Source organism: Oncorhynchus mykiss, chromosome 8 (genome assembly GCF_013265735.2).
Source record: "Oncorhynchus mykiss isolate Arlee chromosome 8, USDA_OmykA_1.1, whole genome shotgun sequence".
In the NCBI taxonomy this organism is placed as follows: domain Eukaryota; kingdom Metazoa; phylum Chordata; class Actinopteri; order Salmoniformes; family Salmonidae; genus Oncorhynchus; species Oncorhynchus mykiss.
Window position 1 is genome coordinate 45,312,708 of NC_048572.1, and position 21,276 is coordinate 45,333,983.

At 43.1% G+C, this 21,276-nt stretch overlaps 1 protein-coding gene across 1 annotated transcript in view; it reads left to right on the forward strand.

The window, feature by feature from the left end:
- The window catches only part of myo10 (myosin X), a 258,704-nt gene that overhangs the window by 108,760 nt on the left and 128,668 nt on the right, over positions 1 to 21,276 (forward strand). The window lies entirely within an intron of this gene.

Here is a 21,276-nt window from a genome sequence, read left to right on the forward strand (position 1 = left end):
CCAACTCACGCCCTGACCATACTAACTACATACAAAACAAAGGAAATAGAGGTCAGAACGTGACAGTACCCCCCCCCCCCCCCCCCCAAAGGTGCGGACTCCGGCCGCAAAACCTTGACCTATAGGGGAGGGTCTGGGTGGGCGTCTGTCCGCGGTGGCGGCTCTGGCGTGGGACGCGGACCCCACGTCATTTTCTTAGTCCTCCTTATTGTCCGCCTCCGTGGCTTTCTCACCATGGCCACCCTTCTCAATGACCCCACTGGACAGAGGGGCTGCTTGGGACAGAGGGGCAGCTCGGGACAGAAGTGAAGCAGCTGCTCGGGACAGAGGGACAACTGCTCGGGACAGAGGGGCAGCTGCTCGGGACAGAGGGGCGGCAGCTGCTCGGGACAGAGGGGCGGCAGCTGCTCGGGACAGAGGGGCGGCAGCTGCTCGGGACAGAGGGGCAGCTGCTCGGGACAGAGGGGCGGCAGCAGCTTGGGACAGAGGGGCGATAGCAGCTCGGGACAGAGGGGCGATAGCAGCTCGGGACAGAGGGGCGGCAGCTGCTCTGGACAGAGGGGCAGCTGCTCGGGCGGCCCCTGGCTGACTGGCGGCACTGGCGGCCCCTGGCTTACTGGCGGCCCCTGGCTGACTGGCGGCACTGGCGGCCCCTGGCTGACTGGCGACACTGGCGGCCCCTGGCTGACTGGCGGCCCCTGGCTGACTGGCGGCACTGGCGGCCCCTGGCTGACTGGCGACACTGGCGGCCCCTGGCTTACTGGCGGCCCCTGGCTGACTGGCGGCACTGGCGGCCCCTGGCTGACTGGCGGCACTGACACCCCCTGGCTGACTGGCGGCCCCTGGCTGACTGGCGGCACTGGCGGCCCCTGGCTGACTGGCGGCCCCTGGCTGACTGGCGGCACTGGCGGCCCCTGGCTGACTGGCGGCACTGGCGGCCCCTGGCTGACTGGCGGCACTGGCGGCCCCTGGCTGACTGGCGGCACTGGCGGCTCCTGGCAGACGGGCGGCACTGGCGGCTCCTGGCAGACGGGCGGCACTGGCGGCTCCTGGCAGACGGGCGGCACTGGCGGCTCCTGGCAGACGGGCGGCACTGGCGGCGCTGGGCAGACGGGCGGCACTGGCGGCGCTGGGCAGACGGGCGGCACTGGCGGCGCTGGGCAGACGGGCGGCACTGGGCAGACAGGCGGCACTGGCGGCGCTGGGCAGACGGGCGGCACTGGCGGCGCTGGAGAGGAGGAAGGCTCTGGAAGCGCCGGACTGAGTAGCTCTCGTAGCGCCGAACAGACGGGAGACTCCGGCAGCGCTGGACAGGAGGAAGGCTCTGGTAGCGCCGGAGAGGCGGGAGACTCCTGGTGCGTGGAGTTGGTGACGGATAGACCGGGCCGTGCAGGCGCACTGGAGCTCTTGAGCACCGAGCCTGCCCAACCTTACCCGGATGAATGGTCCCGGTCGCCCTGCCAGTGCGGCGAGGTGGAATAGCCCGCACTGGGCTATGCAGGCGAACCGGGGACACCGTGCGCAAGGCTGGTGCCATGTAAGCCGGCCCAAGGAGACGCACTGGAGACCAGATGCGTAGAGCCGGCTTCATGGCACTTGGCTCGATGCCCCCTCTAGCCCGGCCGATACGCGGAGCTGGAATGTACCGCACCGGGCTGTGCACCCGCACTGGGGACACCGTGCGCTCCACCGCATAACACGGTGCCTGCCCGGTCTCTCTAGCCCCCCGGTAACCACAGGAAGTTGGCTCAGGTCTCCTACCTGGCGTAGCCATACTCCCTGTTAGCCCCCCCCCCCCCAAGAAATTAATGACACCTGCCTCTGATTGAGAACCATACTAGGCCGAAACATAGAAATACCCAAATCATAGAAAAACAAACATAGACTGCCCACCCAACTCACGCCCTGACCATACTAACTACATACAAAACAAAGGAAATAGAGGTCAGAACGTGACACATGGCATCAGTGACAGAGAGGGAGAAGTGTCCATCCATGTAAATGGGTAAGATAGTCTAGCTAGCTACATTTTCAGATATTACACATTTCTAATTTTGTCAGAAAGTTGTTTTCATTTCAAGTTAAAGTGTACCGGATAGCTACCTAGCTAACATTACGTGTATGATCTGTGTAGTAATATTATTCATATCTCAGAGCCATTTGGATTGCTAGTTATAGCTAGCTAACATTGAACCTGGTTGGTTAGCTACCTGCAGATTCATGCAGGGTAATAACGTTATGAGTTGGGATTATGGTTAATTGTTTAGCTAGCTAGCTACATGTCTAAACAAAAGATTCCACTTTGCAAGTAACTATTGCATTCGAATATTCATGAAGTCACTGCGACAACTGTTGTTAGACGTAGCTGGTAAATTCGCTCTATCTACTCCGATTTCAGAGCACTCTCATCTGAGTGTGCCAGAGCTCAGAATAGCTGACGAATTTACGAACACTTGTTGAATATGGTCAGTGTCAGTAAACGTTGTCAAAAAAAGCATAATTAAATTGTTGCCAGCAGCACGGTTGCAGTCACCAACGCTCTGGATAACATAAACACAGCCTAACCAGCTCTGCTAGTGTGAGTAAAACTGTCACAGTGAGCTGTTCTCTCATTTCTGTTTAGAAGTAGCTAGCCAACTGGCTCTCCAGATTAAATTATCGAACACACCCCATAGTATAAACCAGCCTTTAGTCTTTCAATCTTTGTTTGTTTGGTACATAGCCTCAGTTGTGAATATTTAAAGAGATGGGTGCGGCTACACCTTAAAATGGTGTGAACAATGCTGAGTGGGTGACGACAAAGAAGAGCTCTCCAGTAGGTACCAAAAATACTCAAGGGCCATTTTCTCAAAAGTAAGGTTAAGAGTTTATCAACTTTCAAAGCAGAATTACTTTCCCAATTGTTCCTCAACTGTAGTGTGTGATACTAAATGTTCTCTACTTGTATCAAATGTAAAAAACACAATTTCAAATTTTGCTATATAAGACCGTTGGTCACAAATGTGCTGCTTTGTTTGTGGACCTGTCAAAAGGTTTGATACTGTTGTCATGACTCTCCTGTGAGGATCCAAAGGATCAGGTTACATTGGATCAGCTCTACAGAGCCCTCTCCCGCAGAGTGGATCGTAAACCATAGGCAGCAGATGAGTCTCTTTGGGGCCTAGTTGGGGTGATCGGAATATCTGTGTGCCTTATGAAATGGTTACCGCCCAAGAACTTCAACATCAAACAATGGACACCGGGACAATATATTTCATCCTCTGAATGTTGGTAATGATGAGAGATGGAATGTGGAAGATTAATGTCTATTTTTTTGATGTCATTCAAAGTTAAATGAAGACTTTATAACGAAAACAGTGTAACTTGAAGGGCTTGTGTAAATCATGTTTACATACTTTACGTTTTGTAGAAAATATCCAGGATAAGGAAAATGTTTTTGTGACGATAAGATTGTGATTTTAGTTCTCTAACGAGATCATAGTAAATTGTGAACCCGGCGAGCGTGTCAGCAAGACACAAACTCCCCTTTTTACCCGAGGGTATAAAGCATTAACATATCAGACTAGGATGATCATGAGCTGTAGCTGAGATCTATGATTAGTCACGACCCAGAAACGCAACACAAGGTTGAAGAAGACAAAGTAGCCTCTTAACAATCAATGTTACAGTTAAGTAGCTGTTCTAAGTACTGTTTCTAAGAAAGCAAATATAAGTAGGACCATCCGGTTATTCTCTTCAAATCATTGTTTACACGGCTTTCATCACCACTCTGGAATCTTCGACACGGCTGATTAGCTATCCTCAGGAGACCACTCTGGTTGACAGAGGAAGAACAATGATTCCAAGCACCACTCTCCTTTTGAAGCTTCCAGTCTGTTATTCAAACTCAATCAGCATGACAGAGTGATCTCCATCCTTGTCCTCGTCAACACTCACACCTGTGTTATTGAGAGAATCACTGACATGATGTCAGCTGGTCCTTTTGTGGGAGGGCTGAAATGCAGTGGAAATGTTTTTGGGGGATTCAGTTCATTTGCATGGCAAAGAGGGACTTTGCAATTATTTGCAATTCATCTGATCACTCTTCATAACATTCTGGAGTATATACAACTTGCCATCATACAAACCGCCATCATACAAACTAATATTTGTGTCATTCTCAAAAATGTTGTCCACGACTGTATATAAAAAATATATGTAAACACATAATTTGGCCAACTTTAAATATTTGACATGTATCCTAAAACATTTATCAAAAAATATGTGGGATGGTCACTTTAATAGATTTTTGCCCAAAGTTAACAGTGGAGAGATGGATTCATATTTTCTCTTAAAAGGTTCCAAGATGACCAGGGTTTGAATTTGAAGTCGAAATGAATGTCTGTCATTAGCTTTTGAAAATATTTATGTTCTTTCAGAAATGACCATGGAAATGCAACAATTTTTCAGACTTTTTGAAGAGTTTCATTCCGAAATGCTAAATATGTTTAGAAATGTTGATAAATGAGCTTTTATTGTTTAAAGAATGTATGAAAGAGATTGGTGTGTTTCTTCACCATCTATTCATGGCATGTTCAATGACAGACATATCTGTTTGAAATGTATCACTGATGGTTTTATGTTTTGTTGCAAAATGCTATACAGTGTCTAGTCTTCACACCCCTTGGCACAGTTATCACATTTTGCTGCCTTAGAATTTAAGCTAAAAAGGGATTAAATGTAATTATTTCCCCTACAGATCTACGCAACCACATTTTCGATGTGAAAGAAAAGTATAAACAACGTTCTAAATTCATAAATGTTTAAAAAATAAGATGTTTTGATTGCGTAAGTCTTCACACTCCAGAGTTAATACCTGGTGGAAGCACATTTGGGTGCAATTACAGCTGCCAATCATTTTGAATAAGATTCTACCTACTCTTGGGGCAACATTGTTTTTGTCACAATTGCTCAAGCTCAGTAAATTCGTTTAGGAATCATTGAAGCACAGCAATATTCAAACCTGGTCTCTGATTTTTAAGTGGATTTGAGTCAGGACTGAGACTGTACCTTTCAGGAACACTGTCCTCTTGGAATTCCATTCTGGTGTGTCTTTGTCATTGGTGTTGGGCCAATAAGTGAAAGGTTGCTGGTTTGAATCCCCAAGCCGACTAGGTGAAAAATCTGTCAATGTGCCCTTGAGCAAGGCACTAAACCATAGTTGCTCTGGATAAGAGCTTCCTCTACAGTAAATTACACACATTTAACTGATGCTGCCACCACAATACTTGAAAATACAGAGGTTTCACAACATTTAATTCACACAACATTACTGTCCTGTATAACAAAGTGAAAAGAAGAAAGCCTGCGTTGAAAAATCTAGTTCAAATCATCCATTATGTTTGCAACTAGGCCCTTAATTAATACTGCAAGACAACATGGCAAATATATATTTTTGGGGCTGCTTTCAATACTAATGTCAGGTTTGGGTCAAATCCAACACATCTCAGAGTGAAACCCTCTGTATTGTCATGTAATGTGGTGGCAGCATTATGTTATGGCTATGCTTGTCACCGGCAGAGACTGGGGAGTTTAAAAATAAAGGATTAAAAATAAATATGAAAGGAGAAAAGCCAAGGTAAAATGTTAGAGGAAAACCTGCCTCAGTCTTCTAAATACTTAACGCTGGGATAGAGTTTTGTTTTTCAGCGGGACAAGTACACAAATTGTAATGCCACAGACACACCAGACTGTTTTTTCTAGAGGTGTTGAGTCTTCTCGAGGGGTCCAGTCCTCCACCAAAATGTACATTTGGCACTATGCATTGGGGCAGGTAGCGTTCTCCTGGCATCTATCAAACCCATCAGACTGCCAAATGGTGAAGCGTGATTTGTCACTCCAGAGAAGTGGCAGGTAGCTTAGGGGTTAGAGCGTTAGACTAGTAACCGAAAGGTTGCATGATCGAATTCCCGAGCCGACAAGGTAAAAATCTGGTGTTATGCCCCTGAACAAGGCAGTTAACCCACTGTTCCTAGGCCGTCATCGAAGATAAGAATTTGTTATTAACTGACTTGCCTAGTTAAATAAAGGTCAAATTAAATCTCCAGAGAACACGTAGGTAGTGGTAAAAGTGACTAGGGCAATCAGGATGGATAATAAACTGAGTGGCAGCATGTCCTCTGTAGTAGCAGTACTGTGTAGGTTTTCACACTTCCCGGGAGCCACCAAGTCTGACATTAGGGAAGGCTCAGGTCCTTCCCTGCTCAAAGGTGTGTCAACTGCATCCCCTGTTGCGTGGCGATGTCCCCTCGAAGTTGTATCAGCTCAGCCATTGTTGGTGGTGACACTTCAAGGAGTCTTGTGTCATCTGTTTTCAGGATGATTCTCCTTGGTAGCCCCATTTGAGCCCCACGGAATCATCCAGCCCAATGAAAGGAAGAGTCTCTATGCATGGTGGATTCTGAAGTGCACTGCCAGTTCTGTGTTGACAAAGACAACCACAATACTTATGAAGACACTGCCTCATCGAATTATATTTGTATGGAAACTGTTGTCCACCTTGGACAGAAAGAGAAACTCATACTGTGACACGTACCACACAAAAACTGGGGGAACATAACATATCGGAGCTATCATCTGAGCGGTTGTCCTCTGGTTCCAAATACTCATCGGAAGTCTCCCACGGGTCATCAGAAGGTACCTGGGGCTCGCCTATGCAGTCTATACTGTAAAACCAACATAGTTGTAAATAACAAACTTCAACTATAGGTCGATTTTTCTCATCCATCTATATGCAAGGACATGTATCAGGTCACGCAAATACAGTTCATACTTACACACTGTTCATTAGATCTTTGGCTTCATAATCATATACAATCACAGGGTCCTCACAAATGCTCATGTTTGTCCCTCACATGAAATGCCCAAGATAAACATACAGTATTTTTCGAAAACTGTGTAATCACTATAAAGGGGTAAAGTAAAAAAGTAAAAGTAAAAAGCAACACCCAAAGTAAACCCATAAAACTATTGAACATTTTTCCCTAAAGCTTCAACGTCAACACATAGCTCATCTAACACTTGGACTCCAGGCACCAGGAAGTAATATTCTCTGTAGGAAGACAGGGGTGTTTAAAATATCTTTAATTTCAGTTAGATTTTTCCAGTCATTCAACATAATGTCCTGTTACAGTCTAATACTCAGTAAATGTGTCGTTTTTGGGCTAAGGCTGTCAACATCTCGGACAGTAATAATAGGCGATGTTTATCCACTCCTCAATTGTCCAGTGTTGGTGATCCCATGTCCACTGGAGCTGCTTCTTCTTGTTTTTAGCTGATAGGAGTGGAACCCGGTGTGTTCGCCTGTCTGCAATAGCCCATCTTTTTGTGACCCACCTGTTAGCTTGCAAGATTATTGCCATTCTCCTTTGACCTCTCTCATCAATGAGCTGTTTTCACCCACAGGACTGCCGCTGACTGGATGTTATTTGTTTGTCGCACCATTCTCGGCAAAACACTAGACAGTGAAAAGCACAGGAGGGCGGCCGTTTCTAAGATACTGGATCCGGTGTGCCTGGCACCGACGATCATACCACAATCAAAGTCGCTTGTGTCACTCATTTTGCCCATTTTAACGTTCAATCTAACAGTCACTGAATGCCTCGATGCCTATCTGCTTGCTTTATATAGCAAGCCACGGCCACGTGTCTGTAGGAGTGATCCATTTTCTTGAACTTGGTCATGTACATAATAAACTGGCAGATGAGTGTATATTCATTGTTTAGCCGGAAATGGAATGTTCGTATCCTGTATATTTGACTGTGATATGTGGTTGGCTCATCTAGCTATCTGAAGATGAATGCACTAACTGTAAGTCGCTATGAACAAGAGCACCTGCTAAATGACTAAAATGTCAAATGTAAATATTATGCATACACACCCATTGCACAGTTGTCACATTTTGCTGCCTTACAATTAAATCTAAAAAGGGATTACATTTAAAAATAATTCTACACATCTACACAACCTTCTCCACATTTTCACTGAAAGAAAAAGTATATAACATTTTCTAAATGAAATCTGAATGATGTAACTTTTTGTATACATTTTATTGTATGTTCAAAAGCTCCAATAAGTTGCTAGTGGTCATCCACTGTGATACAACAGTAACAATATCGAGCCTCTAGCCTGCCTGAGAACAGCTGTATTCATTGTTTTTCATTTTCTCTGTCGGGTCGGATTTCCCCGCCAGATTTTGTGCTGCGCATAGGGGTAAGTAGAAGTTGCCCTTAACAGCTGATAAAGGGTTACATATATTTTTTTATGCACCTAATGGTGAAAGTTAGGATTGTAATCTGATTTTAGATGTGTTTTTAAAAGCCCTACCTCAAGCCCCCATCCTCACTTTAATGTGGGAGTTAAATATACACACATCTGGAACGGTCAAGTTTGCCACTACAACATTTCCACCACTACCGGGTTGACCGGGTGATGTAACACTAAAAGGTGCAGCCGCTGAAGTTTTTGTTCGTGATGGCAGAGTTTCAACCTCAGCCTCGAACTAACCCATTTTCAAACTAATTCCCCTTTTAAATCAGGCATTCGACCAGGTCTACTCTGAATCGTGTCCTTGTTTAGCAGCCAAGAGCAATAGATTGCATAGTGGGAGGGAGATTGACAAGGGCATAAGTTTGTTTGCTTTGACGCTCATTTCTAGAGGCTGGTATTCGGGTGGTAATCTCAGTGGAAGCTTGGCACGGTGGTTGTGGCTATAGCCAAGTTAAGAACCTTACGTTTTCCATCCCCTGATGCAGGCTAGTTAGTGTGTTAGCTTTGGAGCAAATAAAAAGCATGAGCTGGCATGCACCCAGAGAAAATTATTTAGTGTAGAGGTCATGGAGAAGTGATGCCGAAAAATTGGTGTTTTAACAAATAAATTACTGGGAGTTTATATGTATAGAGAGAGAGAGTGTGCGACTCTCTATGTATATATATAGCTTTGGAGCGAAACCACAAGAGAGAACTGTACGAAAATGATTTTACTTGAAGACCCAGACCATAAGGCTACATTTGTTAGAAGCAATGTAAAAGGTTTTCTTTGTCTTTTTCACTCAAATGAGGAGAGAGAAGTCATGAGATAAAAAAAATGAAATGTCTAAAGTGAAACCAAACAGTAGCAAGAGACAACTCGCCTCATATTAGAGTAGATACTGTAGATGCAATTTACAGATATGAGGGCCAAGAGTGAGGGTTGGAATACATTATCAAAGATATGGAAGGGTCATTCATGGCAGCACAATTGAAGTTAAGTTATTTCCTAATTCAATTGATAAACGCATGATGACCACCTATGGTTTTGAACTAGAAAATTGAAGATTACTGGAAAATTAAACAGTCATATGACAAGATTAAGTCGCTCAGGCAAATTCTTTGATATTGTTGTTGTGGCAAAGGTTTATTTTGCTCATGTGAGAAACTACATTAGATGACCAGAAGTATGTGGACACCTGCTTGTCAAAATCATGGGCATTATGGAGTTGGTCCACCATTGCTGCTATAACAGCTTCCACTCTTCTGGGAAGGCTTTCCACTAGATATTACAACATTGCTGCGGGGACTTGCTTCCATTCAGCCACAAGAGCATTAGTGACGTCGGGCACAGATGTTGGAAAAATTTGGTCTTTCTCACAATCGGGGTTCCAATTCATCCCAAAGGTGTTTTATGGGGTTGAGGTCAGGGCTCTGTGCAGGCCAATCAATCTCTTCCACACTGACCTCGACTAACCATTTCTGTATGGACATTGTTTTGTGCACGGGTGCATTGTCATGTTGAAACAGAAAAGGGCATTCCCAAATTGTTGCCACAAAGTTGGAAGCACAGAATCGTCTAGAATGTAATTGTATGCTGTAGCGTTAAGATTTCCTTTCACCGGAGCTAAGGGGCCTAGCGTGAACCATGAAAAACAGCCTCAGATCATTATTCCTCCTCCACCAAACTTTACAGTTGGCACTATCCATTCGGGCAGGTAGCGTTCTCCTTGCATCCACCGAACCCATTTTCATGGCAGATAGTGATGTGTGATTCATCACTCCAGAGAATGTGTTTTTACTGCTCCACAGTTCAATGGCGGAGCGCTTTACACCACTCCAGCCGATGCTTGACATTGCTCATGGTGATCTTAGGGTTGTGTGCAGCTGCTCGGCCATGGAAAACCATTTCATGAAGCTCCCGGTGAACAATTATTGTGCTGACGTTGCTTCCAGAGGCAATCTACAACTCGGTAGTGAGCGTTGCAACCGAGGACAGACAATTTTTATGCGCTACTCGCTTCAGCACTCAGCGATCCCGTTCTGTGAGCTTGTGTGGCCTACTACTTCTCAGCGGAGCCGTTTTTGCGCCTAGACGTTTCCACTTCACAATAACAGCACTTACAGTTGACCGGACAGCTCTAGCAGGGCAGAAATGTTGTGAACTGACTTGTTGGAAAGGTGTCATCCTATGACGGTGCCACGTTGAAAGTCACTGAGCTCTTCAGTAAGGCCACTCCTATACAGTAAGATTGCATGGCTCTGTGCTCAATTGTATACACCTGTCAGCAATGTGTGTGGCTGAAATAGCCGAATCCACTAATTTGTTCACATACTTTTGTATATGTAGTGCATCTGAAAAGTAGATAGCTTATCTCATGCTCTGCATACGATACACTTGGTTCCTCACCTTTGAAAGACTGTCCCTTTTGGTCATTGTGTTATGGTTATTTTCCTGTCATATCATTCACTTTCCCCACTTGAAAGCCAAAGACAGGACAAGGTAACCATGCCTTTACAAACATCAAGAACAACTTGTGTGTAGTAAGGCGGCCATTTTATATTTTCAAAGCAGAAGCTGTTTCTTGGCTTTAGATACATATTTCTCATCATTATTAGTTGTTCCCTATTTCACCAATGACCATCCCATCTCTCCTAGTCTATCCTCCCGTTTTCCCTGTGCCATTTTTCTGGTAAAACAGTAATTTAGGGCCGAGATGGGACAACCATGGCAGGCATGATAAATTGATTGGATAATTTTAACCATACGAGACCGTTCAAATATGATTATCGTAACGAGATGGCATTTATCAAAGGTTAGCCAGGCTAATATGTGGGGATGACGACACAAGGCTTCCTTTGTCTCACGCTTGTTTTGCATGGGGAAAATGCGGGGACAGATTCGTTCATTAGTGTAGACAGAAACCTAGACGGGAATGTTGCAACTATTTGTCCTTCATTTGACCCTTTTCATGTATGACTGCATTCCATAGGTTGTTTCTCTCAATTAGACTGATTTATCCCAAAAGGTTCCTTTGTTTGGTCATTGTCTAAGCAGAAACAGCTTGTTGTGATTGACAATGTATGGCACTGTACTGTACAGCGTATATAAGCATACAATGTCCTCTGCTAAAAGGTCTGGACCTTTATGGCACAGGGTTGTTGGTTCAAGCTCCATTCCACCTGATCCCCCTCTATGGAGAATCTCCATTGAAATAGCTTTTTAGTCTAAGACTAGGCTTAACCTGTGTCTTTGAAACCACCCCTATTCGATTTATATGACAAGGACATACACATTTATAAACGTTTCTGTAAATGTGTCAGATTTAGCCAAACATTTTTAACTGTTGTCCTTGTGCGCGTATAGAGCTCTTACCTTTATCACCATCTGATATTTAAACCATCTTAATCCACATGACCCCTAAAAAGAAATGATTTATTGCCTCTGTGCTTCAAATGGACAGCCAGAAGCTTGAAATGTTGTCAGGGTTGTATTCCAAAGAGGCCATTGCGTATTCTTACATTCCCGTGTTAAAACCGCTCAGTGAACAATATCCCAATCCCTGCTTTCAGCCAGCTGTCTGTCCTGGGTGCTGTTGAACCTGAATCCAGGGCCTGAAGTTTATCTCATGCTATTTTGGCACTATTTGTCATGAGTTTTTTCTCCAGTGATAACTGAGTAAGTTGCTAAGTATAGTCTTTATACCTAACATGATAATATAGCAGAAGGTTTGAGTTGCTCAGACCCTGGACATATTTATAGTGAATGTAGGCTAACTGTTGTTATTACGCTCCAAATGTAGCCTAAGCACTTTCCGCAGAGGTTCTAGTTCTCTGTCACTGCAACGGATTGGATTCATATGGATTCTGGAGAGGTCATTTTTGAGATCAGTGTAGATCCGCAATAAAAAAAGTTGCAAAATACATAGTGAGGGAAACATGTATTCTGACAAGCAGTACAACAATTGTTAATGCAATCGCGGGACTAACACTTTTGAAAGCAGTTTTGGCCTTTGTTAAAAAAGACGGGGATCCCAGCTTTCCATTGCTTCCATGATTACTTCTCTACTCCTACAATTGCGCTCGTGCCAGTTACAACCAAAGTTTTAAGCATGGTTTAGGTACAGCTGCACAACATAGCTCTTAAAGGGGCAATGGTGTATTAAAATGGTAATTACTTACTTTGTAATAAAAAACGAAAAAGTGAATAATAATTCATATTTATTAATAATAATAATAAATAACAATAACATTCAGGATGCTATGTCCAATGGCGTAAATGCAGATGGACAAACCCCATACTTCAGCCTATGTATTGTTAGCCACTATGCTGCATCATTTGAGCTACAGGTGATAATGCTTATTGCTGATGGCACATCTGACAATATAGACCATGTACAGTGCCTTGCGAAAGTATAAAGATATAAAACTGTATTGTTTTGTGAAGAATCAACAACAAGTGGGACACAATCATGAAGTGGAACGACATTTATTGGATATTTCAAACCTTTTTAACAAATCAAAAACTGAAAAATTGGGCGTGCAAAATTATTCAGCCCCCTTAAGTTAATACTTTGTAGCGCCACCTTTTGCTGCGATTACAGCTGTAAGTCGCTTGGGGTATGTCTCCGTCAGTTTTGCACATTGAGAGACTGAACATTTTTCCCATTCCTCCTTGCAAAACAGCTTGAGCTCAGTGAGGTTGGATGGAGAGCATTTGTGAACAGCAGTTTTCAGTTCTTTCCACAGATTCTCGATTGGATTCAGGTCTGGACTTTGACTTGGCCATTCTAACACTTGGATATGTTTATTTTTGAACCATTCCATTGTAGATTTTGCTTTATGTTTTGGATCATTGTCTTGTTGGAAGACAAATCTCCGTCCCAGTCTCAGGTCTTTTGCAGACTCCATCAGGTTTTCTTCCAGAATGGTCCTGTATTTGGCTCCATCCATCTTCCCATCAATTTTAACCATCTTCCCTGTCCCTGCTGAAGAAAAGCAGGCCCAAACCATGATGCTGCCACCACCATGTTTGACAGTGGGGATGGTGTGTTCAGCTGTGTTGCTTTTACGCCAAACATAACGTTTTGCATTGTTGCCAAAAAGTTCAATTTTGGTTTCATCTGACCAGAGCACCTTCTTCCACATGTTTGGTGTGTCTCCCAGGTGGCTTGTGGCAAACTTTAAACAACACTTTTTATGGATATCTTTAAGAAATGGCTTTCTTCTTGCCACTCTTCCATAAAGGCCAGATTTGTGCAATATATGACTGATTGTTGTCCTATGGACAGTCTCCCACCTCAGCTGTAGATCTCTGCAGTTCATCCAGAGTGATCATGGGCCTCTTGGCTGCATCTCTGATCACTCTTCTCCTTGTATGAGCTGAAAGTTTAGAGGGACGGCTAGGCCTTGGTAGATTTGCAGTGGTCTGATACTCCTTCCATTTCAATATTATCGCTTGCACAGTGCTCCTTGGGATGTTTAAAGCTTGGGAAATCTTTTTGTATCCAAATCCGGCTTTAAACTTCTTCACAACAGTATCTCGGACCTGCCTGGTGTGTTCCTTGTTCTTCATGATGCTCTCTGCGCTTTTAACGGACCTCTGAGACTATCACAGTGCAGGTGCATTTATACGGAGACTTGATTACACACAGGTGGATTGTATTTATCATCATTAGTCATTTAGGTCAACATTGGATCATTCAGAGATCCTCACTGAACTTCTGGAGAGAGTTTGCTGCACTGAAAGTAAAGGGGCTGAATAATTTTGCACGCCTAATTTTTCAGTTTTTGATTTGTTAAAAAAGTTTGAAATATCCAATAAATGTCGTTCCACTTCATGATTGTGTCCCACTTGTTGTTGATTCTTCACAAAAAAATACAGTTTTATATCTTTATGTTTGAAGCCTGAAATGTGGCAAAAGGTTGCAAAGTTCAAGGGGGCCGAATACTTTCGCAAGGCACTGTATAGGCTATATTTAAACATAATTATTACCAATATGTTACTTGTCTCATTTCTGGAGGAAGAAATTATATTTGAGATGGTTGTCAGCATAATTTTATTTCCATTCATTTTGGTGTAGAATGTCCTTTTTAAAAAGTCACCAAAACTGAGCTTCTCAGTTCCTTCTACATACAAATTCACCTGGTGAGAACCCTGGACCCCATAAGCAAAGAGACTGGAATTGGTCAAACTTACAGTTTGATACATTTACAAAAAGGACCCTCTTTCCCTAAAAGCATGATAGTCATGACTTTTCTTTACATGTCCCCAGACACTCGATCTGAGGAAAAGTTTTAATATTAAGATCACGTTTGTTTTCTTTCCTTTAACCCCTGGCTCTCCATCATTGAGCTAAACTGAGCAAGCCAGACCTAGCATAGAGCTATGTCACTGGTTAAATTGAGAACTTAACTCAATGGACTTATAAATGGGTAATGTAGCCCAAGTGCTAAGTCAATGGAATGTAGTTGAGAATTTAGCATTTATTTTTAGCCATGATGACGCAGTGATGTCAAACTAACTGTGTCGATAAGTACTCTCCCTCTCATAGTTTAATTTCAGAATGTAGCATTGTCGCTAACACATTGAGGTGAACCTGAGAATTTTGCTCAGTGTTACCCTCAAGTGCTTCAACGTAGCTTCAAAGCGATAAACTAGCCTCATTGCTAATTAGTGGTAGCATTAACACTCCTACACAGTAAGTTCAATTGAGAATGTTAGCTTCAGTGGCACTAACTCACAGGAGTTTGATTGAGAATGTTAGCCTCAGTTCTCAGGCTTTGATTGTAACCAGCTGTGCTGTTGAGTGGTTCTCTCTCTCTCTCTCTCTCTCTCTCTCTCTCTCTCTCTCTCTCTCTCTCTCTCTCTCTCTCTCTCTCTCTCTCTCTCTACTCTCTCTACTCTCTCCTCTATCAGACATTCACAGCAGGCCATTGGTCAAACAGGAGATTTTTCATTTCATAAGCTTTGAGACAGTTGCATTGAGTGTGGTTTTTTTGTACAACATAGACACAGACAGTGTGTGCCTATGTGTTTGTTTTTGTACTGTATATGTAGATTACATTTGTGTAGAGGTTACTTGCCAACTTCAGTGTGTGCGTGTGCACACTTTAATATATTTTATTTTGTATATGTAACTGCAGGTAATTACCTTTTTCAGTTACAGTTTGGGCTCCATTCTAGTGGTCACGTTTCAGAACCCAGCTGCTTACATTTAGAGAATATATACGACTATTGTCATTGTTCACCCTCGGGTGGGCAGATAGCCTTCTCTGACAGACATTTAATGATGAGACTGATTTAGTTCCCGTATCCCTAAAACAGTAGGCCCATCCAACTCAGTTCAGTCACTTCCATCTTCTATAGTGAGCTATCCGTCTGCGGCTGACATACACAACACCTTTCCACATCCTAAGCAAATATTGATTTTTCATAGCCGCCCTAGTTGGCTCCAAACTTCAGGTGTGGCAATGGCCAGGGTTACCAAGCACTTCAACACAGGGTTGGTCAGTTCAAATTCCGGTTAGTCAATAATTAAACATTTGAAAGAAATAGCTTCTTCTCTTCAATATCCTCTGAGGTCATGGAAAATGTAAATAAATATTTTCCATTATTGAATTGGAATTTCAGTTTACTTCCTGAATTGTCTAAATTCAATTGGAATTGACGTCAACCCTGCTACAACGGCATGGTTGACTGGCTATGTTGTAAGAGAAGTGCTTAAAGTAAACCAGAGAGTTGACTATGTCTTCTTGGAGTTTATCCCATTTAAACTTGACCCTTTTATAATGTAGTTAGGGCTTGAGATACTGTATCAGGACTCTACTGTGCGACCATTTTACTCGCATATGAGCCTAAATATTTTGTTTTGCGACCTGGCATTTTTATTTAGGAGCACCAGAAATTAAGGATTCTAACTTTAATAGCTAATATTTTTCATTGTGCTCCTAAATTTCTTTGTGTGCCCAACATTTTTCAAAAAGGTCAGCGTAGGACCCTGTTTTGTCCCTACACCTCAAATGTTCGATCACATCTCCCTTCTTAGACTTCAAAGCATATTTTGTACCCATGTTTAAGTTCTGAACACATTTATCATGTTAAGGTTTGGCCCATAGTGAGACCATACCTTCAGGTCAATCACGTTAGTCTTTGACTGACGACTAACGTTCTGTGTCTCCTCCATTATCACAAGGGTAAAAATGTCTCTATGAGCACACACTCACTTCCACACACACGCATACACACACACACTCATATTACCAAACAGACATCTGTGTCTCCCATTTTAAACAAAGACTAAAATCGCCCAGCGAGAGATTCCCAGATTCCTTAAAAGAAAGCACCAGTCTTTCAGTGCTGCATGAACGCTTATTTTAAGTCTCCATGTCTGTGCTAGGCCATTGATAGATGCAACTGCCAGCTGCCACTCTCAAGTCATTTCAAAAGCACTTGCCTCTAATGGCGTGAACAAATGTATGCTTACGCGCATGGACACACACGCAGACACACACATACAATTGTGCACACACATATACAGAGATACATGCACACACACTTTCTCTCTTTCACAGATACACACACACACCCTATTTACCCTCTTGTACACTGCCGAGCAACTCTGTGCGCCCTCTCATGTCTTTGCTGAATCACAGTCTCTCTCAGTCGTCTGTGAGTCTACTGACCTATTTCTGGTTAAGGAGGCAACCACACGGCCCGGCTCCAACCTCTGATCACAGTCAGATGTGAAAGTCTTTGTTCCAAATGGCACCCTAGTCCACATATAGTGCACTACCCCATACTGCTCTGTCAAAAGTAGTGCACTATGTAGGGAATAGTTTCAAGTTTTAATGTTACATGCACAAGGCATTTCATGCCTTTCTTGCAAATGCAAAACCCAACAATGCAATAATCAATAACAATGTAATATTAGAAAGCACACAAGAAATATGAATAAATATGAAGAACACAATAACTAAGTAAGTAAGCATACTACAATGAACAAAAATATAAATGCAACATGTAATTTGTTAGTCCCATGTTTCATGAGCTGAAATTAAAGATCAAAGAAATGTTCTATACCCACAAAAAGCTAATTTCTTTCAAATTTTGTGCGAAAATGTGTTTACATCCCTGTTAGTGAGCATGTATTATTTGCCAAAATAATCCATCCACCTGACAGGTGTGGCATATCAAGAAGCTGATTAAACAGCATGATCATTACACAGGTGCACCTTGTGTTATGGACAATAAAACCTCTCTAAAATGTTCAGTTTTGTCACACAACACAATTCCACAGATGTCTAAAGTGAGGGAGCAGTCAAATTGGCATGCTGACTGCAGGAATGTCCACCAGAGCTTTTACAAGGAATTGAATGTTAATTTCTCTACCATAAGCCACCTCCAACGTTGTTTTAGAGAATTTTGCAGTACAACCGACCTCACAATCGCAGACCACGTGTATGGCGTCGTGTAGGCGAGTGGTTTGCTGATGTCAACGTTGTGAACAGCTACATGGTGGCAGTGAGGTTATGGTATGTTCAGGCATAAACTACAGACAACAAACACAATTACATTTTATTGATGGTAATTTCAATGCACCGAGATCCTGTGACGAGATCCTAAAGGTATATGTGACCAACAGATGCATATCTTTATTCCCTGTCATGTGAAATCCATAGATTGGGCCTCATGAATTTATTTTAATTCACTGATTTCCTCAAATGAACTGTAACTCAGTAAAATCAATGAAATTGTTGCATGTTGTGTTTATATTTTCGTTTAGTACAGTGGGGAGAACAAGTATTTGATACACTGCTGATTTAGCAGGTTTTCCTACTTAAAGCATGTAGAGGTCTGTAATTTGATCATAGGTACACTTCAACTGTGAGAGACGGAATCTAAAGCAAAAATCCAGAAAATCACATTGTATGATTTTTAAGAAATTAATTTGCATTTTATTGCATGACATAAGTATTTGATCTCCTACCAACCAGTAAGAATTCCCACTCTCACAGACCTGTTCGTTTTTATTTAACAAGCCCTCCTGTTCTCCACTCATTACCTGCATTAACTGCACCTGTTTGAACTCGTTACCTGTATAAAACACACCTGTCCACACACTCAATCAAACAGACTCCAACCTCTCCACAATGGTCAAGACTAGAGAGCTGTGTAAGGACATCGGGGCTACAATTGTAGACCTGCACAAGGCTGGGAAGGGCTACAGGACAATAGGCAAGCAGCTTGGTGAGAAGGTAACAACTGTTGGCGCAATTATTAGAAAATGGAAGAAATTCAAGATGACGGTCAATCACCCTCGGTCTGGGGCTCCATGCAAGATCTCACCTCATGGGGCATCAATGATCATGAGGAAGGTGAGGGATCAGCCCAGAACTACACGGCAGGACCTGGTCAATGACCTGAAGAGAGCTGGGACCACAGTCTCAAAGAAAACCATTAGTAACACACCACGCCGTCATGGATTATAATCCTGCAGCGCTCGCAAGGTCCCCCTACTCAAGCCAGCGCATGTCCAGGCCCGTCTGAAGTTTGCCAATGACCATCTGTATGATCCAGAGGAGGAATGGGAGAAGGTAATGTGTTCTGGCTTTCTAGAGCTTTTTGGTCTAAACTCCACTCTCCGTATTTGGAGGAAGAAGAAGGATGAGTACAACCCCAAGAACACCATCCCAACCGTGAAGCATGGAGGTGGAAACATCATTCTTTGGGGATGCTTTTCTGCAAAGGGGACAGGACGACTGCACCATATTGAGGGGAGGATGGATGGGGCCATGTATCGCGAGATCTTGGCCAACAACCTCCTTCCCTCAGTAAGAGCATTGAAGATGGGTCGTGGCTGGGTCTTCCAGCATGACAACGACCCGAAACACACAGCCAGGCCAACTAAGGAGTGGCTCCGTAAGAAGCATCTCAAGGTCCTGGAGTGGTCTAGCCAGTCTCCAGACCGGAACCCAATAGAACATCTTTGGAGGGAGCAGAAAGTCCGTATTGCCCAGCAACAGCCCCGAAACCTGAAGGATCTGGAGAAGGTCTGTATGGAGGAGTGGGCCAAAATCCCTGCTGCAGTGTTTGCAAACCTGGTCAAAAACTACAGGAAACATATGATCTCTGTAATTGCAAACAAAGGTTTCTGCTTTTCTGATGTATCAAATACTTACAGTGCCTTGCGAAAGTATTCGGCCCCCTTGAACTTTGCGACCTTTTGCCACATTTCAGGCTTCAAACATAAAGATATAAAACTGTATTTTTTTGTGAAGAATCAACAACAAGTGGGTCACAATCATGAAGTGGAACGACATTTATTGGATATTTCAAACTTTTTTAACAAATCAAAAACTGAAAAATTGGGCGTGCAAAATTATTCAGCCCCTTTACTTTCAGTGCAGCAAACTCTCTCCAGAAGTTCAGTGAGGATCTCTGAATGATCCAATGTTGACCTAAATGACTAATGATGATAAATACAATCCACCTGTGTGTAATCAAGTCTCTGTATAAATGCACCTGCACTGTGATAGTCTCAGAGGTCCGTTAAAAGCGCAGAGAGCATCATGAAGAACAAGGAACACACCAGGCAGGTCCGAGATACTGTTGTGAAGAAGTTTAAAGACGGATTTGGATACAAAAAGATTTCCCAAGCTTTAAACATCCCAAGGAGCACTGTGCAAGCGATAATATTGAAATGGAAGGAGTATCAGACCACTGCAAATCTACCAAGACCTGGCCGTCCCTCTAAACTTTCAGCTCATACAAGGAGAAGACTGATCAGAGATGCAGCCAAGAGGCCCATGATCACTCTGGATGAACTGCAGAGATCTACAGCTGAGGTGGGAGACTCTGTCCATAGGACAACAATCAGTTGTATATTGCACAAATCTGGCCTTTATGGAAGAGTGGCAAGAAGAAAGCCATTTCTTAAAGATATCCATAAAAAGTGTTGTTTAAAGTTTGCCACAAGCCACCTGGGAGACACACCAAACATGTGGAAGAAGGTGCTCTGGTCAGATGAAACCAAAATTGAACTTTTTGGCAACAATACAATACGTTATGTTTGACGTAAAAGCAACACAGCTCATCACCCTGAACACAACATCCCCACTGTCAAACATGGTGGTGGCAGCATCATGGTTTGAGCCTGCTTTTCTTCAGCAGGGACAGGGAAGATGGTTAAAATTGATGGGAAGATGGATGGAGCCAAATACAGGACCATTCTGGAAGAAAACCTGATGGAGTCTGCAAAAGACCTGAGACTGGGACTGAGATTTGTCTTCCAACAAGACAATGATCCAAAACATAAAGCAAAATCTACAATGGAATGGTTCTAAAATAATCATATCCAGGTGTTAGAATGGCCAAGTCAAAGTCCAGACCTGAATCCAATCGAGAATCTGTGGAAAGAACTGAAAACTGCTGTTCACAAATGCTCTCCATCCAACCAAACTGAGCTCGAGCTGTTTTGCAAGGAGGAATGGGAAAAAATTTCAGTCTCTCGATGTGCAAAACTGATAGAGACATACCCCAAGCAACTTACAGCTGTAATCGCAGCAAAAGGTGGCGCTACAAAGTATTAACTTAAGGGGGCTGAATAATTTTGCACGCCCAATTTTTCAGTTTTTGATTTGTTAAAAAAGTTTGAAATATCCAATAAATGTCGTTCCACTTCATGATTGTGTCCCACTTGTTGTTGATTCTTCACAAAAAAATACAGTTTTATATCTTTATGTTTGAAGCCTGAAATGTGGCAAAAGGTCGCAAAGTTCAAGGGGGCCGAATACTTTCGCAAGGCACTGTATGTCATGCAATAAAATGCAAATGAATTACTTAAAAATCATACAATCTGATTTTCTGGATGTTTGTTTTAGATTCCGTCTCTCACAGTTGAAGTGTACCTATGATAAAAATTACAGACCTCTACATGCTTTGTAAGTAGGAAAACCTGCAAAATCGGCAGTGTATCAAATACTTGTTCT